This window comes from Fundulus heteroclitus, chromosome 14 (assembly GCF_011125445.2).
Source record: "Fundulus heteroclitus isolate FHET01 chromosome 14, MU-UCD_Fhet_4.1, whole genome shotgun sequence".
NCBI classification, from domain to species: Eukaryota; Metazoa; Chordata; class Actinopteri; order Cyprinodontiformes; family Fundulidae; genus Fundulus; species Fundulus heteroclitus.
This window is the reverse complement of record NC_046374.1, coordinates 2,486,619-2,506,328: the sequence shown is the minus strand read 5'-3', so window position 1 is coordinate 2,506,328 and position 19,710 is coordinate 2,486,619. Positions and strand designations below refer to the sequence as shown.

The following is a 19,710-nucleotide window of genomic DNA, read 5'->3' as shown; positions in this document are numbered from 1 at the left end:
TGACATCTTCCCTTCAGACTCTCAAGCCTTCTCTCTCTTTGGTACAGCCAACAGTCTCCTTATATACTGTTGTCCCCGCCTTCTCAATTAACTGCCCAGCCAATCAAAGTCCAGCAAACAAGGTCCTTTCTATAAAAGAGCTGGGTTTGAGGCGGGCCTCCTCTTTGGTAGGTTCCAAGATGGCTGCTATAAGGACACACCCAAAAGGTAATAAACATTTTGAAAACAAAAAGATCACATATACACATTCCAGAACTTAATTGTTACCGAAAATATTATTGCTTCTTAACAGGGTGTCTAAGTCTGGCATTAAAGGAGCTGCTCAGCTCCTCTATAGTCTGGTGCAGGGGGTGGAAGGTGCTGTCCATGATGGATGTGAACTTGGACAACACCCTCCTCTCAGCTACTACGATACAGGTTCACATTATTTATTGACTGTATCTAAAAGAAAAAAATCAAATATATTTTAAATTCGAATGGAAATATAAAATACAATGCAACATACAATGACATAAATTGTATTATTCTGCATACTTGGTCAAATCAGTGTCAGTTAACTATGTCAACTAGGTTGCCTGTAGGGATTTTTAAGGTTTGCAGGTGTCAGTATTCAGTGACACAGTATCGGCACAGTATCAATACAGTTTGGCAATGTGTCGAAACGCTTCATGACGCCTCATCGACCCATCACTAGTCAACACGGTCCAGAAAGTCAGCCTGAGATGCAGAGGGGAGACAGGTGGATCCAGAAACCAGCAGAGATACAAATCAAAACCCTACAAGTCAAAACTAAACCATGACAGTAAGAAGAAGCCAAATTTTGACAAACTATGTTTCCACTTGTGGACCATTTTGTCAGAAGCTATTCTATTTTTGGGAACATTCCTTTTGGGTTGCAGGGGGAAAAATGGTAGATACCTTTCTTTTTTCTTTTTCAGTCAGACATAAGTTCTGTGTGGAATATTTTCTTAGTGTATGCTAAGAACTTTGTATGTGAGCAACTATGATTTTGAAGTTTGGTGAATACATTAACTTTACAAAGTCTCATAATTTGTAAGTCACATAGAATTAAGGTAATGAAGTTCAAGCGTTGCTAAATTTAAATAAATGTTGGCCTGTAAGAGATAAAATGTCTCTGGGTCCACTGTAACATAGAATGGAGTAGGATATAGAGCACCATATCTAGTACTAAATAGTGATAAAGTGCTGTGCTACAGTTGTAAAGAGTTTTTTACATTTCTTTTATTCTGTTCTATGAGATGAAATTGCATTTTAAAGGCAAGGTGTTTTTTGTTATTCACTTTAAAAACATACTATTGTATTACCTGTACTTCATGTAAGATATTCAGTTAGTGTTTTCCAATTCAAATGCAGACCTCCATGTCTTTCAGCATTCGTGAAAAACAGGTAAAAAATACCACTGACAGTCCCATCAGCTGCAACTAAGAATGAGAACTCTGTTCACAGCAGGAAAGAATAGGCAAATTAGAGCAGCTGACAGTTTTTATTCTAATCCTGTTTTTCTTTAAATAAAACCCTGCTTGTATCATAAAATCAACCACCTGCCACCTTCTCTGTCACAGGGTGTGACAGAGAAGGTGGCAGAGCAGAACTCATCTGGGTACATCATTTCCACTCCCTTTGCTATATCACTAAAAGGAAAATAAAATCCAGGTTCTTTCTCATTGATAGTGAGGGTTCTTCCTTCCACATGTCAAGGTTTTTTCTTTCCACCAACTTTCAGGCCTCTACATTTCAACCAACATATCAGTTGTTCAACGCTGTGCTTTTCGATTGAAGCATGTTGAAATGAAGCTCGGGGGACATCCTCATCTTCCAAAATTATTGGTGCTGCAAACGTTGCCATTTCTCATTTTGTGATTTGCTTTTCCGACCGTCTGGGGAACTGGAGTTGATTTCCCGTGGGGTGGAGCTAATCGGACTTATTTGAGAAATGCCCTATTACTTAGCCATGACAAAAGTTCTTCTCCCCATAGAAGCACGATGCTGTGGACTGTACATTGCAGCGTCTGGTGTAAATTTACACTTTTAAAAAAACATCTGTAAGGCGTTACGTGGCCAATGTATTTCCTCAGAATTACCAGATTTGATTTCTCTAACGACAACTGGGGACGTCTCTGATTTTGTTAAGCACAGAATCTCTTCCTGGGGGTTAATTTGTTTTGTCTGAACTGCAACGCCGACTGAGTGGGAAAGGTGTGTTCAGCAAAACTCTTTTATGTCGGGACAGCAGCAGGACTGGGTAAATACCTCTTGTTGCCCTAGAGTCTCTAAAAGTAGAATGGGAGGCAGATCCTTTAGCTATCAGGCTCCTCTCCTGTGGAACCAACTCCCAGTTTTGGTCCGTGAGGCAGACACCCTATCTATTTTTAAGACTAATGTTAAAACTTTCCTTTTTGACAAAGCTTATAGTTAGAGTGGCTCATACCCTGAGCTATCTCTATAGTTGTGCTGTGATAGGCCTAGGCTGCTGGAGGACATCAGGGTCTAATTTTCTCACTCTACTGATTTCTACTGTTCTTCAGTCTACTGTTCTCCAGTTTTGCATTGTATTACATTGAAATGACTGTCGTCATTTCAGCTTTTAACTTTTTGCTCTCTCTCTTTTTCTTCATAGTAGGTACACCTGGTCTGGCGTTCTGTTAACTGTGACATCATCCAGAGAAGACGGCTCACCCGCTACTACCATCTAATGTAGAACAGATTACTAGATCAATGTGTGCTTCTGTGCTTTTTTGTTTCTCTTGTTGTGTCTCTGTTCTGTCTTCTGTAACCCCAGTCGGTCGAGGCAGATGACCGTTCATACTGAGCCCGGTTCTGCCGGAGGTTTTTCCTTCCCGTTAATGGGTGGTTTTTCTTCCCACTGTCGCTTCATGCTTGCTCAGTATGAGGGATTGCAGCAAAGCCATGTACAATGCAGATGACTCTTCCTGTGGCTCTACGCTTCCCCAGGAGTGAATGCTGCTTGTCAGGACTTTGATGCAATCAACTGGTTTCCTTATATAGGACATTTTTGACCAATCTGTATAATCTGACCCAATCTGTATAATATGATTGAACTTGACTTTGTAAAGTGCCTTGAGATGACATGTTTCATGATTTGGCGCTATATAAATAAAATTGAATTGAATTGAATTAAACCTTTTTACTCCATCATGATACACTGAAATCGGGGACAGCTTTTGCCGGGGACAGGTCAGAAATTGAGGACATCTGGTCACCCTGGCAGAGTGATATTACACACTTAGGAAGAATATAATAATAATAATAATAATAATAATAATAATAATAATAATAATAATAATAATAATAATAATAATACATTTTATTTAAAAGGTGCCTTTCTGGACACTCAAGGTCACCGTACAGAAGGGTAAAAAACAGAATGTCAGAAACAAAAATCAAAACAAAAAACATGTGACAGGGAAATTGATAATTAAAGAGAATAGGCAGTCTTAAACAGATGAGTTTTGAGTTGTGATTTAAAATGGAGAAGTGAGTCCGTGTTTCTAAGTAGGGGTGGTAGAGAGTTCCAGAGGTGGGGGGCAGAGCGGCTGAATGCTCTGCTCCCCATGGTGGTGAGACGGGCGGAAGGGACAGACAGGTGTAAAGCAGATGAGGGTCTAAGAGCACGGGAGGGGGTGGGATTGTGCAGGAGGCCTGACAGATATGGGGGGGCTAGGTGGTGAAGGGTCTTGAATGTCACCATGAGAATTTTGTATTGAATGCGGAACTGCACGGGGAGCTAGTGGAGCTGTCGGAGGACCGGAGTGATGTGGTGGATAGAGGGAGTTCTTGTTATGATGCTTCTTTCTGCGCCTCAAAAATCAAGTGCACCTTATAACCTGAAAAATACGGTAATTACAAGATTATGACTTAGACTTAGACTTTCTTTATTGTCATTTTGTATGCATAGAGTGCATACAGAACGAAAAGGTGGTGAAGGGAGTATGAACCAGATTTTACATTATCTGTGTAACTGTAGCCAGGCTGTTGATGCAGACAGGCTGAAGCTATCTGCATGTTGCACTATTCTGATGCAGAAGCACCACAGTTATGGTGACATTACCGCAGTGTGAAAAGCTCTTGGACACATTTAGACACAGATAGTACATTATTTCTCACTTCTTTAAGATTCTTAAAAGCTCATCACCTCTAAATGTGTGTTTTTCTTGAGTAACACAATCATTGAGATGTATGCTATCTAAAATAAAAAGTACTATGAGTTGTATTCTCACCAGCAAAAGAACCTGGATGTTAAAGGAAACTAAAAATGGAAAATTCTGTGTCATATGCTCTGACAGATGATCATTTATCAAAGAGGTGTTACCATTTATTCATGCACATGAACGGCTGACTAGAGTGTCGTCATATTCAAATGATCCCTTATCAACAAAAGTCATCTGTTTGGGACGGGACAGTTCACTGAGACCTGTTTCTATCTGATTAGAAAAGAGAAAACTCCTGAAAAAGTGGATTGAGGACATAACCAGATGTAAGTTTCACCTTTGCTCAGCATTTCTATACTTCTATATTGATGACTGTGTATTTGCTGCAGTGGTATATGTACGGGTAAATTGTCAATAAAATCTGTTTTAGTTACTTTTTATCATTTGTCTTTATACTCTGACAAACTTAGACAACTTTATTGTCATTATGTATGAACAGAGTGCATACAGAATGAAATTTCGTTGCATACAGCTTACGACAGTGTAATGGGATTTTAGGTGGAATAAGGCAACATTACAATATAAAGTGCAGCAGTGATCGGATGTAACAATGCAGGAGAAAAACAGTGTGCAACAACAGTGTGCAGAGAATGTTCAACCATTGTTTATATGCAAAAATAATGATGCAAAGAGGTGTTTGTATGCAAAAGTATCTGTCAAGTTTTCTTTAGCTTCTCCAGCTCTTGCCCAAATTTGAGAAGGCCTAGCCACAACCAAAATGCTGGGACAATTCAACTAAGTTCGGCTTCTTTATTGTCTTTTCTCTTGATTCAAACAAATCTCACAAACATGTGAGTAGGTGGATAACCTAAAAGGATAAAATGCAAAACAGAAATTACAAATAAGTATCTTGAATGTTTTACATTTTCCAACAGTTTTTAAAACTTAACTGTAAATGGAATCAACAAACAAGCAATGCATACCATGATATTCATAATCTCAAATATTTAAGACATACTGTCAAACATAATTTCTCTTGGTTTTACTGCACAAAATATGAATCATGTAAAATATATTTTACTGTCCATTTCAATCCACAAATGTTCTTATCATCTCCTACCAGTGGTGTCTTTTGTCGTAGCTTGGAGTTGGAGTTCTTTGTCTGCTCTGTCATCCTTCTGTGAAGCCCTGGGGCCCGTTCTTTGCTTGAAACATCCGAGATCAAATGACACATCTAAGATGATTTCATCGGGCTAACCATGATCCGGCTAATTGGGTTCTTTGAACACCCCTGTTGTTTATGATTAGTAACGCTGGATTGAGTTATCTGAGATAACTGTGCGTTCATGCGTTTGTTTAAAAGGGGAAATGTATCGATAGTAGAAACAATGATCAGCAACGCTGCTATTGGCTGTTCAGCATGGCCAAAGAACGCGCTCAGTTGTTCTCCCAAACAGAACAAGAGCTTTTAATGGAAGGTTATGCTGAATTTGAGTCATTAATTAAAGCGGCGGGATTTAGGCAAGGCAAGGCAAATTTATTTATATAGCACAATTCAGTACAAGACAATACAAAGTGCTTTACATGATTAAGATATAGCAAAATAATAAAATGTAGATAGAAAAAAGAATAAAAGCAAGTAGGGATAGAATGTAGTAACAAAAAAGAACATTAAAAACAGTAAAACTGTTTAACTAGAACAGTCAAAGGCAATTTTAAACAGATGTGTTTTTAATCTTGATTTAAAAGAACTCAGGCTTTCCGCTCTTTTACAATTTTCTGGAAGTTTGTTCCAGATAAGCGGAGCATAGGAACTAAATGCTGCTTCTCCATGTTTAGTTCTGGTTCTAGGTATGCAGAGTAGGCTGGAGCCAGAAGACCTTAGTGGTCTGGAGGGTTGATACACTGATAACAAGTCTGTGATGTATTTAGGTGCTAAGCCATTGAGGGATTTACATAAGTATTTTAAAGTCTATTCTCTGAGATATAGGGAGCTAGTGTAAGGACTTTAGAACTGGGGTGATGTGCTCTACTTTCTTAGTCTTAGTGAGGACGAGGGCAGCAGCGTTCTGGATCAGCTGCAGCTGTCTGATCCAATTTTTAGGGAGACCTGTGAAAACACCGTTGCAGTAATCAATTCGACTAAAAATAAACGCATGGATTAGTTTTTCCAGATCCTGCTGAGACATCAGTCCTTTAATCCTAGAAATGTTCCTCAGGTGATAGAAAGCCGACCTTGTAATTGTCTTTAGATGCTTTTGAAGGTTCAGGTCTGAGTCCATCACTACACCCAGATTTCGGGCCTGATTGGTGGTTTTTAGCTGAAGCAACTGGAGCTGTGTGCTAACTTTTGATCTTTCCTCTATTGGTCCAAATATTATTACTTCAGTTTTGTTTTTATTCAGTTGAAGAAAATTTTGGCACATCCACGTATTGATTTCTTCTAGGCATTTACTCAGTGCTTGAACTGGTCCATAGTCACCTGGTGACATGGTGATGTAGAGCTGTGTGTCGTCTGCATAGTTATGATAGCTGATGTTGTTGTTTTTTATTATCTGAGCTAGAGGGAGCATGTAGATATTGAATAGGAGGGGACCCAGGATGGACCCTTGGGGAACCCCACATGTGATTTTTGTCATCTTTGATGTAAAGTTACCTACTGATACAAAAAAGTCCCTGTCCTTTAAGTAGGATTTAAACCAGTTGAGAGCTGTAGCAGAAAGGCCGACCCAGTTCTCCAGGCGTTCTAACAGAATGGAGTGATCGACAGTATCAAATGCTGCACTGAGGTCCAATAGAACCAGCACGGTGGTTATTCCACAGTCTGTATTTATACGGATGTCATTAAACACCTTGATAAGGGCGGTCTCTGTACTGTGGTGAGCACGGAAACCTGACTGGAAAACATTAAAGCGGCTGGTTGTTGTTAAGAAGGTGTTTAATTGTTGAAATACAACTTTTTCAATGATCTTACTGATAAAGGGGAGGTTTGAGATGGGCCTGTAGTTCTGGAGTAGTAGTTTGTCTAAATTGTTCTTTTTCAGCAGTGGTTTGATAATTGCTGTTTTTAGGGACTGGAGGAAAACACCTGACAGAAGGGACGTGTTTATTATCTGTGTCAAATCAGATGCTATGACAGGTAAAACTTTTTTAAAGAAAGCTGTGGGGAGAACATCTAGGCAGCTTGAGGAGGAACTTAACTGCTGAATTATCTGCTCTAAGCTTTTGGAGTTTATTTGGCTGAATTGGGACATTTGGTCAAAATCAATTCTGGTAGGAGACAACGTTGGTACTGAACTTAGTATGGATGTACAAACAGATCCTCTAATCTTTTGGATTTTTTCAGTAAAGAAGTTAGCAAATTCATTGCAGGCCCTGGTGGAGTGGAGTTCTGAAGCCACGGACACAGGAGGATTTGTTAACATGTCGACTGTGGCAAATAAGACACAAGCATTATTAATGTTCTTGTTTATGATCTCAGAGAAGAAAGATTCTCTTGCATTTTTAAGTTGTAAGTTATATCTGTAAAGTCTCTCTTTATAGATGTCATAGTGAACCTGGAGTCTGTTCTTTCTCCACCTGCGTTCAGCTTTCCGACATTCCCTTTTTTCACCTCTAACTGATGGAGCATTTCTCCAAGGAGATTTTTTCTTCCCGGAAACAACCTTCACTTTGACTGGAGCAATGCAGTCAATGATGTCTGAGACGTTAGACTGAAAGTTATCTACTAGCTCATCTACTGAGTTGCAGCCCAAGGTTGAGGTAGCAGAGTAAGCTTGAATAAAAGTTTCAGTGGCATTGTCCTTAAAGGTGCGTTTTCTTACGATGCCCCTTTGGCTAAATGAGTCACTGGTAATGATACATTCAAAGGTAACGGAGAAGTGATCGGATAAGGCAACATCAGTTACATTGACCTGTGAAATGTTTAGACCTTTAGTGATGATTAAGTCTAAAATATGTCCCTGCTTGTGTGTTGGCTGTTTAACATTCTGAGTTAAACCAAAGTTTCTAAGTGTGTCACACAGTTCTTTTGCACTTCTGTCTTCAGGATTGTCAACGTGAAAGTTGAAGTCTCCCACAATAATTAAACAGTCATAATCAACACATATCACAGACAAGAGGTCACTAAAATCCTTAAAAACGTTTGATGTGGACTTAGGAGGCCTGTAAACATTCAGAAACATAGTTCGTATCGGGCCCTTTACCTTGAGAGCCAAATGTTCAAAAGAGTCAAATTTTCCCAAAAACACCTTTTTACACTTTAGTGAATCATTAAACAATGTTGCTACTCCTCCACCTTTCCTTTGCCGTCTGCTCTCACAAAGGAAATTGTAGTTTGGAGGTGTTGACTCCATCAGTATAATTTCTTCATTAGATTCATGTAACCATGTTTCTGTTAAAAACATAACATCAAGATTGTTTCCAATAATAAAGTCATTAATTAAAAGGGATTTTCCTGACAGAGATCTAATGTTTAATAAACCTAGTTTATATGATTTGGTGGTTGATGATGTCTCTGTGGCAGGTTGCATCTGACAGTTAATGACTTTCAAGTATTTGTTCCTGTTTATCCTTTTGTTTTTCTTTTTTCTGCCACGTATCATCACAGATATTTCGTAATTCCCGGGAAAAGACCCAAGCTGATTCTGGAAACTGTCATGTCTGATAAACGTGCAGCGAGGGCCCGCTGTGTATCACAGCGAAGTAATCTGAAGGTCTTGAGGACAGGCATGTTCCGTGATACGTAGAGGAGGATCTGGGGCTCTGCGGCCTTTGGAAGATGCTGGTTTAGTCACAGAGCTGTGGCTATATGGAGAGGATGTCATCTGTAGGCCAATCTTAAATACTCACACCATAGTCACATAAAAGTTACTGGAATATTACAAGCAATAGTGAATTAAAGAGTTTTAAACAACTTCAAGATAACCTGAAAAACTGTGATTTCTTAAGATACCTTCAGCTAAGATACCATTACAATAAAAATATATTTTTTTATTCTATATACTTATATACTTAAAATCTTCTTAGATTCCAGCAACGGAAGACCTCCCCCCAAAAAAACAATATCCAAACTATACTCATGTCTACAAACAGAGAGAAAATGTAATACAACATATCTTAAGGTTATATGGGAAATAGAAGCTAAAATAACAATTACTGATGATGTTTGGTTAAATATTTGTAATTCAGTGATCCACACGTCAAGTTCTGACCTATGGAGGGAATTTTCCTGGACATGCATGGTGCATTTTTTTTGTTACACCTAACATCAAAAGTAAACATTGTGACAACACTTAGAAGGCAAAATGTTGGAGGAACTGTGGGAATGTGTCTGCAGGACATTTTCATGTATAATTTTATTCATTGATGATGTCAGATTCGACAGATTTGACTCATTTAAAAAATAAATTGACCAGTAAAATGAGTTCAAGGAGATTGCATTTTATTAAAATGGTTTTAGTTTTCTCAAAGACATAGACAACTATTTTGATATATTTTGTTAGTAATTATTTCTAAAAGCCCAACAAATGTTGTGAAAAGCTTCCCAAATTTTTATAACCTGCCCATAAGATATTTTTGTTCCAGCTCAATGTGTTCAAAAGAAGCAATCGGAACCAACTGCCCAATTTGGCAACACTGACTACACTATTGCTTTTTGTTTGTTAAATTTTTTAGATTTTGGGATTTTATTGAGAATTTCTTTCTCAGCACTGTAGGAATAGTCAGAGAGCCACTGTTCAGCCTGAAGCATATAAATAGTTTTTTGAAAAAGTATGCCCCCCTGAAAAAATGGAATGCCTCCCCTATAATTTGTTTCTGCAGCCGGGTCTGGTGTGAGGAGGGAGATAGCCAAGGAGCACTTGATATTATGTTAAAAGCACTCCAGGCAGGTGTACATTAGAAACTGTCAAATTTGCCCTTTCCTGGTTTAACTTGACAATATCGTACAACCTAAAGACACTAAGTAACAAAGTAATCTCTGAAATAATCTGGCAAATATGTTTCTCAAAGAAAGGCCAGAAAGAAAAAGAAAACTTTTCTTACTATTTTTATTTGTCACATTCCAGAAGAATCACTAAAATCCAGACTTCTATTGATAAAAACTAATCTATGCACAAAAAGCTGCTGTCAAAATTAAACTAAAACACCAGGATATCTGCCCGTCCGTCCGTTTTCTTCCTCTTATCCGGGGTCGGGTCGCGGGGGTAGCAGCTTCAGTAGGGAGGCCCAGACGTCCCTCTCCCCAGCAACATGGGCAAGCTCCTCCGGGGGGAATCCCAAGGCGTTCCCGGGCCAGCCGGGAGACATAGTCCCTCCAGCGTGTCCTGGGTCTTCCCCTGGGCCTCCTCCCAGTGGGACGTGCCCGGAACTCCTCACCAGAGAGGCGTCCGGGAGGCATCCTAACCAGATGCTTCAAACTGCTCTTCCTGAATCCAAGATTCGACTATCCGACGGACCCTCCTTTCCAGAACCCCTGAATAGACCTTACCAGGGAGGCTTAAGAGTGTGATTCCTCTGTAGTTGGAACACACCCTCCGGTCACCCTTTTTAAATATGGGGACCACCACCCCAGTCTGCCAGTTCAGGGGAACTGCCCCCGATGTCCACGCAATGCTGCAGAGCCGCGTTAACCAACACAGCCCCACAACATCCAGAGCCTTAAGGTACTCAGGGTGAATCTCATCCACCCCCGGGGTCTTGCCACCGAGGAGCTTTTTAACAACCTCGGCAACCTCAGCACCAGAGATGGGAGAACCAGACCCAAAGTCTTCAGGCTCTGCTTCCGCAATGGAAGACGTGTTGGTGGGATTCAGCTTGATGGCTTCCCTCACCGCTGGTGTCCACCAGTGTGTTCGAGAGTTGCCGCCGCGACATGCACCGACAACCTTGCGGCCACAGCTCCAACTAGCTGCCTCAACAATAGAGGCGCGGAACATGGTCCATTCAGACTTGATGTCCCCCGCCTCCCTCAGGACGTGTTCAAAGTACTCCCGGAGGTGGGAGTTAAAGCTCCGTCTCACAGGGGACTCCGCCAGACGTTCCCAGCAAACCCTCACAATACGTTTGGGCCTGCCAGGTCTGACCGGCTTCCTACCCCACCATCAGAGCCAACTCACCACCAGGTAGTGGTCGGTGGAGAGTTCCGCCCCTCTCTTCACCCGTGTGTCCAAGACATGCGGCCGCAGATCAGATGAAACAACAACAAAGTCGATTATTGAACTGCGCCCTAGGGTGTCCTGGTGCCAAGGGCACATGTGGACACCCTTATGCTTGAACATGGTGTTTGTGATGGACAATCCATGACGAGCACAGAAGTCCAACAACAGAACACCACTCGAGTTCAGATCAGGTGGGCCATTCCTCCCAACCACGCCCCTCCAGGTCCCACTGTCATTGCCCACGTGAGCGTTGAAGTCCCCCAGCAAAACGAGGGAGTCCCCAGGAGGGGCACTCTCCGGTACCCCCTCCAAAGACTCCAAAAAGGGTGGGTAATCTGAACTGCTGTTTGGCGCATAAGCGCAAACAACAGTCAGAACCCATCCCCCCACATGAATGCGGAGGGAGGCCACCCTCTCGTTCACCGGGGAGAACCCCAACGTACAGGCACCGAGATGGGGGTTAACAAGTATGCCCACCCCAGCTCGGCGCCTCTCACCAGGGGCAACTCCCAAGTGAAAGAATGTCCAGCCTCTCTCAAGGAGACTGGTTCCAGAGCCAGAGCCATGCGTTGAGGTGAGCCCGACTATCTCTAGTCGGAACCTCTCAACCTCGCGCACTAGCTCAGGCTCCTTCCCCACCAGAGAGGTGACATTCCACGTCCCAAGAGCCAGCTTCTGCAGCCGAGGATCAGAACGCCAAAGCCCCCACCCTCTACTGCCACCCATTTCACAATGCACCCGACCCCTTTGGCCCCTCCCATAGGTGGTGAGCCCATCGGAAGGGGGACCCATGTCACCTCTTCGGGCTGAGCCCGGCCGGGCTACATTGGCAAAAGCCCAGCCACCAGACGCTCGCCAACATGCCCCACCTCCAGGCCTGGCTCCAGATTGGGGCCCCGTTGACCCGCGTTCGGGCGAGGGAACACGAAATCCATTTATGTTGCTCGTCATAAGGGGCTTTCTGGGCTGCTCTTTGTCTGGTCCCTCAGCCAGGACCTGTCTGCCTTGGGTGACCCTACTAGGGGCATAAAGCCCCTGACAGACGTGGAATGTCACCTCTCTGGTGGGGAAGGAGCCTGAGCTAGTGCGCGAGGTTGAGAGGTTCCTACGATCATTGGGACACTCAAACCCCTCCGCCACGATAAGGTGGCAGCCCAGGGAAGGGACACCAGGATATATTTTTTTTTAAATTCAGGATAGGTGAGGTGAACATTAAACCTGTGTGATCCAACGAGGCAGACCGCTCTCCTCTTACCAACCCCAAGCAGCAGCAGTACTGACTGAGAAAGAAAGGAGTCCATGTTTTCACCGTTCTAATGGCCAACCTGAGCCCGGTTCAGCAAATATTCTCAGTACCAGCGCCAAGGATTCCCAGATTTATTTCACACTCTAACCAACAGTTTGAAGGCTTCATGTCAGAGATGTCATGTAGTCTCTCTGTAGGGCATTTTATTTATTTATGTCTTGAAATGTGAAGCTGTTGTTTATGTGTATATTTGTTCTTGTTTATTGGTTATGTTGTATGTTTTTTACGCTGCTGTCTTGGCCATGTCACTCTTAGAAAAGAGGTTTGAATCTAAATGTTTTTTTCTGGTTAAATAAAGGAATCTATTAGAGTGATGGTTTCAGTGGAGATTACTTAAAAGATTGTTGTATGTTTAGTATTTAAAACAAATACTTGAAGGAATATACTGTATGTTTTTAAAATATTTTCTTTGCGAAAGTATAAGCCTCTATTGTTTTTCATCCTTGATGGTTGTGTTACCATAGCTACAGTCTGATGCCCAGATTTGAATCTTTTCTTTGTGACAGAGCTCAGTTTGTTATCAAATACATCTCAGCAAATAATGATCAGTTTTCCCTGATTACTTTTAAGCTCTGCCAATTAAACGTGGTCCCCTCTCCTGGATTCCACTAAATCTGTGTTAAAACACTGTTTGAGGGGCCCCAGATATAATTCTGCTTAAGGCCCCGTACAACCTAAGGCCGTCCCTGACTCCACTTCTACTGCCATTAGTTTCTTAGAATTTAAAATAACTCTTGGAAATGTGGAAATGTGCTTGTTTGTGAGAGCAACTGTTGGTCAATGGAGAGAGTAGTTGCTGGCAATTTGAAAGTTGTTGATGTGCCTATAGGCAAATTACTTAACCCAAAGTTGTGTATCAATTTGTGTATTAGTGTAAGAACTAGAGTGTGGCTCTAGTCCAAAACACTTTAAGTGTATAGAAGGACTTAATAAGCTTTCATTTAAAGTTTCATTTAATTTAATGATGAATGGATTTAGCGGGTAGATCAGTCGTCTCATAGGAAGATTGTGTGTTCAATTCCAGCTTTATCCTGTCAAATGTTGATGTGCCCCTGGGATATGCCCTTATCCCCAAGCTGGCTACCGGTCAGCATATCAGTGTTTGGATGTGTTTGCGTTGGAGAGTTTCACCGGGAGAATGTGACTGTAGATTAAAGCAATTTTAGTGGTTCATATGTCTAGAAAAGTACTATGAAAACTGAGTCCCTTCACCATTCAGTCTGTTTTTGAATGAAAGTGATTCTCTCATTCATGCTTAAAACAGTTAAGTATTGAAATAAAATAAATGGATGGATGAATACTATTTAAAGGTTGAAAACCAGACATTTCACAGAATCTGAGAAGAAAATATTTCATTGGCCAGAATTAAGTTTGTATTATTGGTAATTGTAACTTTTTTTTACAGCTACAGGAAGTGTTTAATAAACTACTTTTTCCAACAGAGACTAAATATTTGCACCTGACCGAGGAGAGATGAAGCTGAATCTTTTTCTGCTCATTCTGTTGGGTAAGTGGTTCTGCACAGACATCATAATGTTGGTAAATCCTTATGGTTTAAGTCAAATTTGTAAGCAGGACAAAAAATATATTTTTTAATGATGTAAAACTGTCCATCACTTGTACTCTAAAACTTCTTGTGGTTATAATCAATGAGTGTTTCTTTCTGTCAATAGGTCAGTGCTGTGTAATGTTTTGTCATCTGTATGAGTATCACCACATTAATGTTAATAAGACCTGGACTGAGGCTCAGCAGTACTGCAGAGAGAATCACACTGACCTGGCAACAGTGTCTGACATGGAAGGCCTGGAGAGACTCCTCAATAACTCACCAGGAATGACAGAAGCTTGGATTGGTCTGTATAATCAAACAGATGGTATCAGGAGATGGTACTGGTCTCTGCCTGGAGTGGAGTTCAATGAAAATGAGACAGAGTGGAACAGTAATCAGCCAGATGATTCAGGTATTGAAAACTGTGGGAGTCTTAATAAAAGTCTAAAGTGGAATTACCTTTCCTGTGGGGAACGTGAACATTTTCTCTGCTATGATGGTAAGAATATTTTGTTTTCGTTTGTTTTTGTTTTCCTCAGCTATTTAAAAAATGTACATTAACAAGTTCAGGACTGAAACTCTTCCCACAGTGAAGCAGACTCTGGTAAATGTGGAGGATGTGACAAGTGAATTTCTCCACTGTGAGATCAATAAAGTCTTATCTTATCTTATCTTAAATGGCAGTTCCATAGTCAGAAAGGAGACACCAGTCACTAGAGTGAAATATCTGCCAGTAGCCAGAGCAGGCGACATCAAATCCTACCTGAAACTGCTGGCTAAGGAAAACCAGGAATACCATTAATTGTTATTCATGCTGGCAGTAATGACTCCCAGTTTCACCAGTCTGAGGTCATTAAATTTAGTGTTGCTTCAGTAATTGTACCAAAACAATGTCAGACTGTAATTTTCTCTGGTCCACTGCTTGATCTGACCAGTGACGACATTACCTGACTCCGCCAGATAGATTTGCTCCGCATATCCATCTGGAAACCTTCCGTTGAAGTAATTTTGGGAAGGGGCGAAAATACTGGTTAGCTGATTGGCCTATGTTGGTGATAGACGGGCCAAATGAACCAATCAGATTCGTCGTCGCTCTGTTACGAGCGACGACGAATCTGATTGGTTCATTTGGAAAACACAACCACAAGCCAAGCTACTCTTGCTGCTGCAGGTAAAGGCTCGTTAGCTCAGCAAAGAAATACTCTGTAATTCCGATAAAACTTGCTCGATAGCCACGCTAACGCTAGTTTCATCGGCTGAAGCCGCCATGCTGTTAAGACTGAACTGACGCGCTTCCCGTTGCGTCACACCTCAACCCGCCTCAAAGCCAACGCTGATTGGACGTTCGTTTGGTGAACGGCTCCAAATTTTCTTCAACGGAGAGTATCCAGACTGATCTGCGAGTGAAACCTTGAAAGCTCGCGAGATCAGGATGGTCTCACGAGGCTAGTGACGACATGCAGCTAAAAATGTATAATTGTCAAACATTCTGGGTAAAACCTGGTCCAGAGAGACGGCATCCATCCCACTTTAAAGAAAGCAGCCGTTCTTTCTATGGATCTGGACAAACTTTTTGTTTTCCAAAACTGACAAGAAAGCATCCAGACCAGGAGGCAGAGTTGCAGCTGAAGCAACAATTCTGATAAAAATTGACAAACTGAGCTTGAAAACATTGTTTGGTAACTGGGATCAAATTAAAATGTATGTAATCAACTAAATGTGGCTGATTGGATTGAATCAACGTTTATTCTTTGCTAAAATGCAATTACACAATATTTGTGATGAACTGGAGCTACATAAATAAACTTAATTGAACACTTGTATCAAAGAGGAATAATTACAAAAAAAGTAAATATTAGTATTTTTCTGACTTAAAATAATGATCCTGCTGACATTGACTGTCATTCCACAGAAAGAAATTCTTCAGAGAAATTCTATCTGATTAATCAAAATAAGTCCTGGTTGGAGGCTCAGAGTTACTGCAGAGAGAATCACACAGACCTGCCCAGTGGACTGGATCAGCTCCAGGATGAACGACTGAAGAATGTTTTGAGCTCTACAGGTGAAAAATATGTGTATATGGGACTGTTCAGAGACACCTGGAGATGGTCAGATGGAAGCAGTTTCTCTTTCAGACACTGGAACATAGAGTTTAATGATGAGCAATACAACAATGGTCAATGTGCCATGACTGTGTTTGACGATGAAGGCAGATGGAAGACTGAGAACTGTACTGACAGAAAACCCTTCATCTGCTATGATAGTGAGTTTTTATTATACATTTTTTACAACACAAAATCTCTATATTTACGCAGTAAATGTTTGAAATATGAACATTCACGTTACAGAGCTTTGAAAATCTTTGGTTGAAGCCACAACATCTGGGCGATAACTTTAAGGTTGATACTTTGTCTATTTTATTCCAAGAAAAACTGATCCTGGTCAAAGAAAATAAAACCTGGGAGGAAGCCTTGTACTACTGCAGACATCGCCACCATGACCTGGTCACCATCACCAACCTAGATGAGCAGAGACGGGTCCAGGAGAAAGCCAAGAACGCCTCCACTGATTACGTCTGGATGGGACTGCGCTATGCCTGTACTCTGGATTTCTGGTTCTGGGTCAGAGGCAAAGTGGTCAGTTATGAGAACTGGGCTCCAGATGGATTGATGGATGACTGTGACATGTCTGGAGCCATGGAGACTGGAGGACAACATCAGTGGTTAAAATTCAATGATCAGACAAAGTTCAATTTTGTCTGCTCTGTGTCCTAAAAAGCATTCTACTCTGTGTAAACGACATGTAGACGATTATTACAAATTTACCTCAAACCAGTTCCTGTCTTTATCCACTCAGTGGAGTGTATGCCTTTCACTTATTGACTTTAAAATAATCTCTTTAGAACATGGGACACTACATCTTGGAAACCTGTTCTTCATACATTTAAACAACAGAATTGTTAGTTTTATTGTAATTGAAATTGTATTGGAAATCTTTCTGAGGATGTGTGGCTAATTCAGACAGTCATCTACCTATTCTTGGTAATCTGATATGTTTTCATAAGTTATTTCTACTGTTTTCATATTATTACTATTATTATTATTACTATTTTTGTCAATAATATATTTTTGTCAATAATATATTTATCAAACATTTGTTTATTACCATAAACTATATTTGAACTAACAATTCTTAACCTGTACAATATTTTGAACGCCTTGTTTTACCCCTTTCCAAATTTGTTTGTATTTCAGTACATTGCCAGATATGATGGATACAAGCATTTCCTTTTCATTCTCACATTTATTGCAGATATCAGATATGGCTTTGTTATAGCTATTACATTTTTTCTGGAGTTATATTTTTCTTCAGAAATCAGATATATCCTCTAACAAATAATAGTATTCCATGTCTGTGCTTTAGTACATACTTTTTTCCACTCGTCCATTTAAATACATTCATGGAGGACCTCCCTCCAGATGTTTCTGTGCACTCCTGTACCAGATTGTTACATTTTCTTTAAATCAAACCCTCCCTAAAATATTTCTGCTCATTGTTTTTTCTATGGTAGACAATCAGGTATACATAGTCTTTCATTTTGTTGTGTTCTAATAAAACAATTTCTTCAAATGTCATCATAAAAGTTCACTAAATAAACAGCTTATCATAGAAAATCAGAGCAAATATTGAAGAACAAAAGCTACAGTTTTATCCTGGAATACATCCTAACCTTGAAATGAATCAGCCTTCTCAGCTTATTAGCTATAATATGTCAAAAAGCCTTGGTTTGGACTGCAATCCTTAGATCTTAGAGGTTTAATATAATTTAATGCAAACACCTGTTATCATCGCAGCTCTGCAGCTATACCTGGCTCTGTTTTTAGGTGGGTTCTCCTCCTTCTCACTCTGACTGACATTATTCTGTCCCTCTGCATCAACTCTACAACCACGACTGAAACAGGCCTCATGAGCTACAAATAACAATAAGAGAAACAATAATGAATATAAAATTTACATTTACTGTGTTAGAACACAAACACAATAAAAATAAGGAAACTAAACACACAAACACAGTAAGGGAATTACTTAACTTATTTCTATTTTTCTTGGGCTTGTAACAAGTAGAAACACAACAGGAAAACAGGATGTAGTCTACAGTTATTAAAATATCATTTGAACACAGATGCTCTCCTGTAATGTCTTCCTTTTCCTGGTCAGCCAGTATGGATTGACATTTGTTTTAATTGATAAAGCAGAGCAAATATTTATACACATATGTTGTAACCTTTAAAGTTCTGTGTGCCCTGAACACATCCAAAAGACAGGTCTGGGAGGAGATGATCGGGTCATGCAGGGAGTGTTTGCTGGCCTGCTGTAGCCCTGCTGCTCTGGTGTCGTCTTCAGGCTGGCTGACTGGAATCAGGCTGACGTTGGCCCCTCCAGTAAAGGACTGCAGTCCTGCAGTTAAGAAAACAGCAGTAAAAAACTTACCTGTTTTGTGGCATCCTGCACACATTTTCTCTATTCCACTCATTTCTTTCTCATTTCTTTCCAGCATATTTGCTACTATAACTCACTCCAGTTCCTTTCTTGCTTTTTTTTAATTAGTAGGGGCTGTTTGTATCTCCACTTAATGCAAAATATCAGATTCATCCAGTCTGACATTGTACGGTGACACCTGAAGCTGTGAGGGTGGCTTCTCACCCATGCTTCACTACGGCTGTGTTTTATTGTCGGGTAGAAAAAAAAAAAAAAAAAAACATTTCAACCACCGGCCGATTTGGCCGTTAAACAAACCCGTCATTCCAGAATCTTCCTGAACCTCCCTATGGCCACCGCACCCTTTGGTGTGACTGACTTTAGCCACCGATTCAGACCATCGCACTGTAGAGTGGATCCCCGACAGCCCCCTTGTCGGTTTCATTTGAGAGAGCCAGAGGTAAACAGGCCCTCCCCATGGCCTTTCCTCACCTCATAAGCCTCCAACATGTCACCCTCTGGGTGTGCAGGGCTGCAGCATCTTCTCACAACAAGCAGGGCGCCTGCAGCTGTAAGGGACACCAAGTCGGCAATTCCTAACACAGTGATAGATAATGGAAAACCGCTTTTGTGGTTCAGATGATTTAGAGGAAGGCAGCAATGAGAACCCACGCATGCACAGGTAGAACATACAAACTAAATGCAGAAATAACCCAGGTCAATCCCCATGCTCAGCAGGACCGTCTTGCTGCAAGGCAACAGTGCTGCCAACTGCATCACTGAGCAGTTCATAGTTACAGAAGATGAAAACTTAAATCATAAAGGTGCAGGAGATCAGTAGGCAATGTTAACTTAAACATAATCTGTGTTGAGTGATAAAGAACCAGGTCCTGATGTTTCAGTAATATGGAATGTAAAAACAGAGAATTTGTATGGTCCAAATACCCAGCATTGTGTATGATGTGAAGGTTAAATACGGAAGAACTAATAAGCCATACAGAATACGGAGTGAATCGTAATCCAAAA

At 40.9% G+C, this 19,710-nt stretch overlaps 1 protein-coding gene across 1 annotated transcript in view; it reads left to right on the top strand.

Annotated features, from left to right (window-relative positions):
- Positions 1–4,475: 4,475 nt before the first annotated feature.
- The window catches only part of LOC105924484 (C-type mannose receptor 2), a 56,643-nt gene continuing 41,408 nt past the window's right edge, over positions 4,476–19,710 (top strand). The window contains exon 1 of the mRNA XM_036146981.1: positions 4,476–4,516. The gene's annotated coding sequence lies outside the window, so the exon portion shown is untranslated. The remainder of the gene's footprint in view (positions 4,517–19,710) is intronic.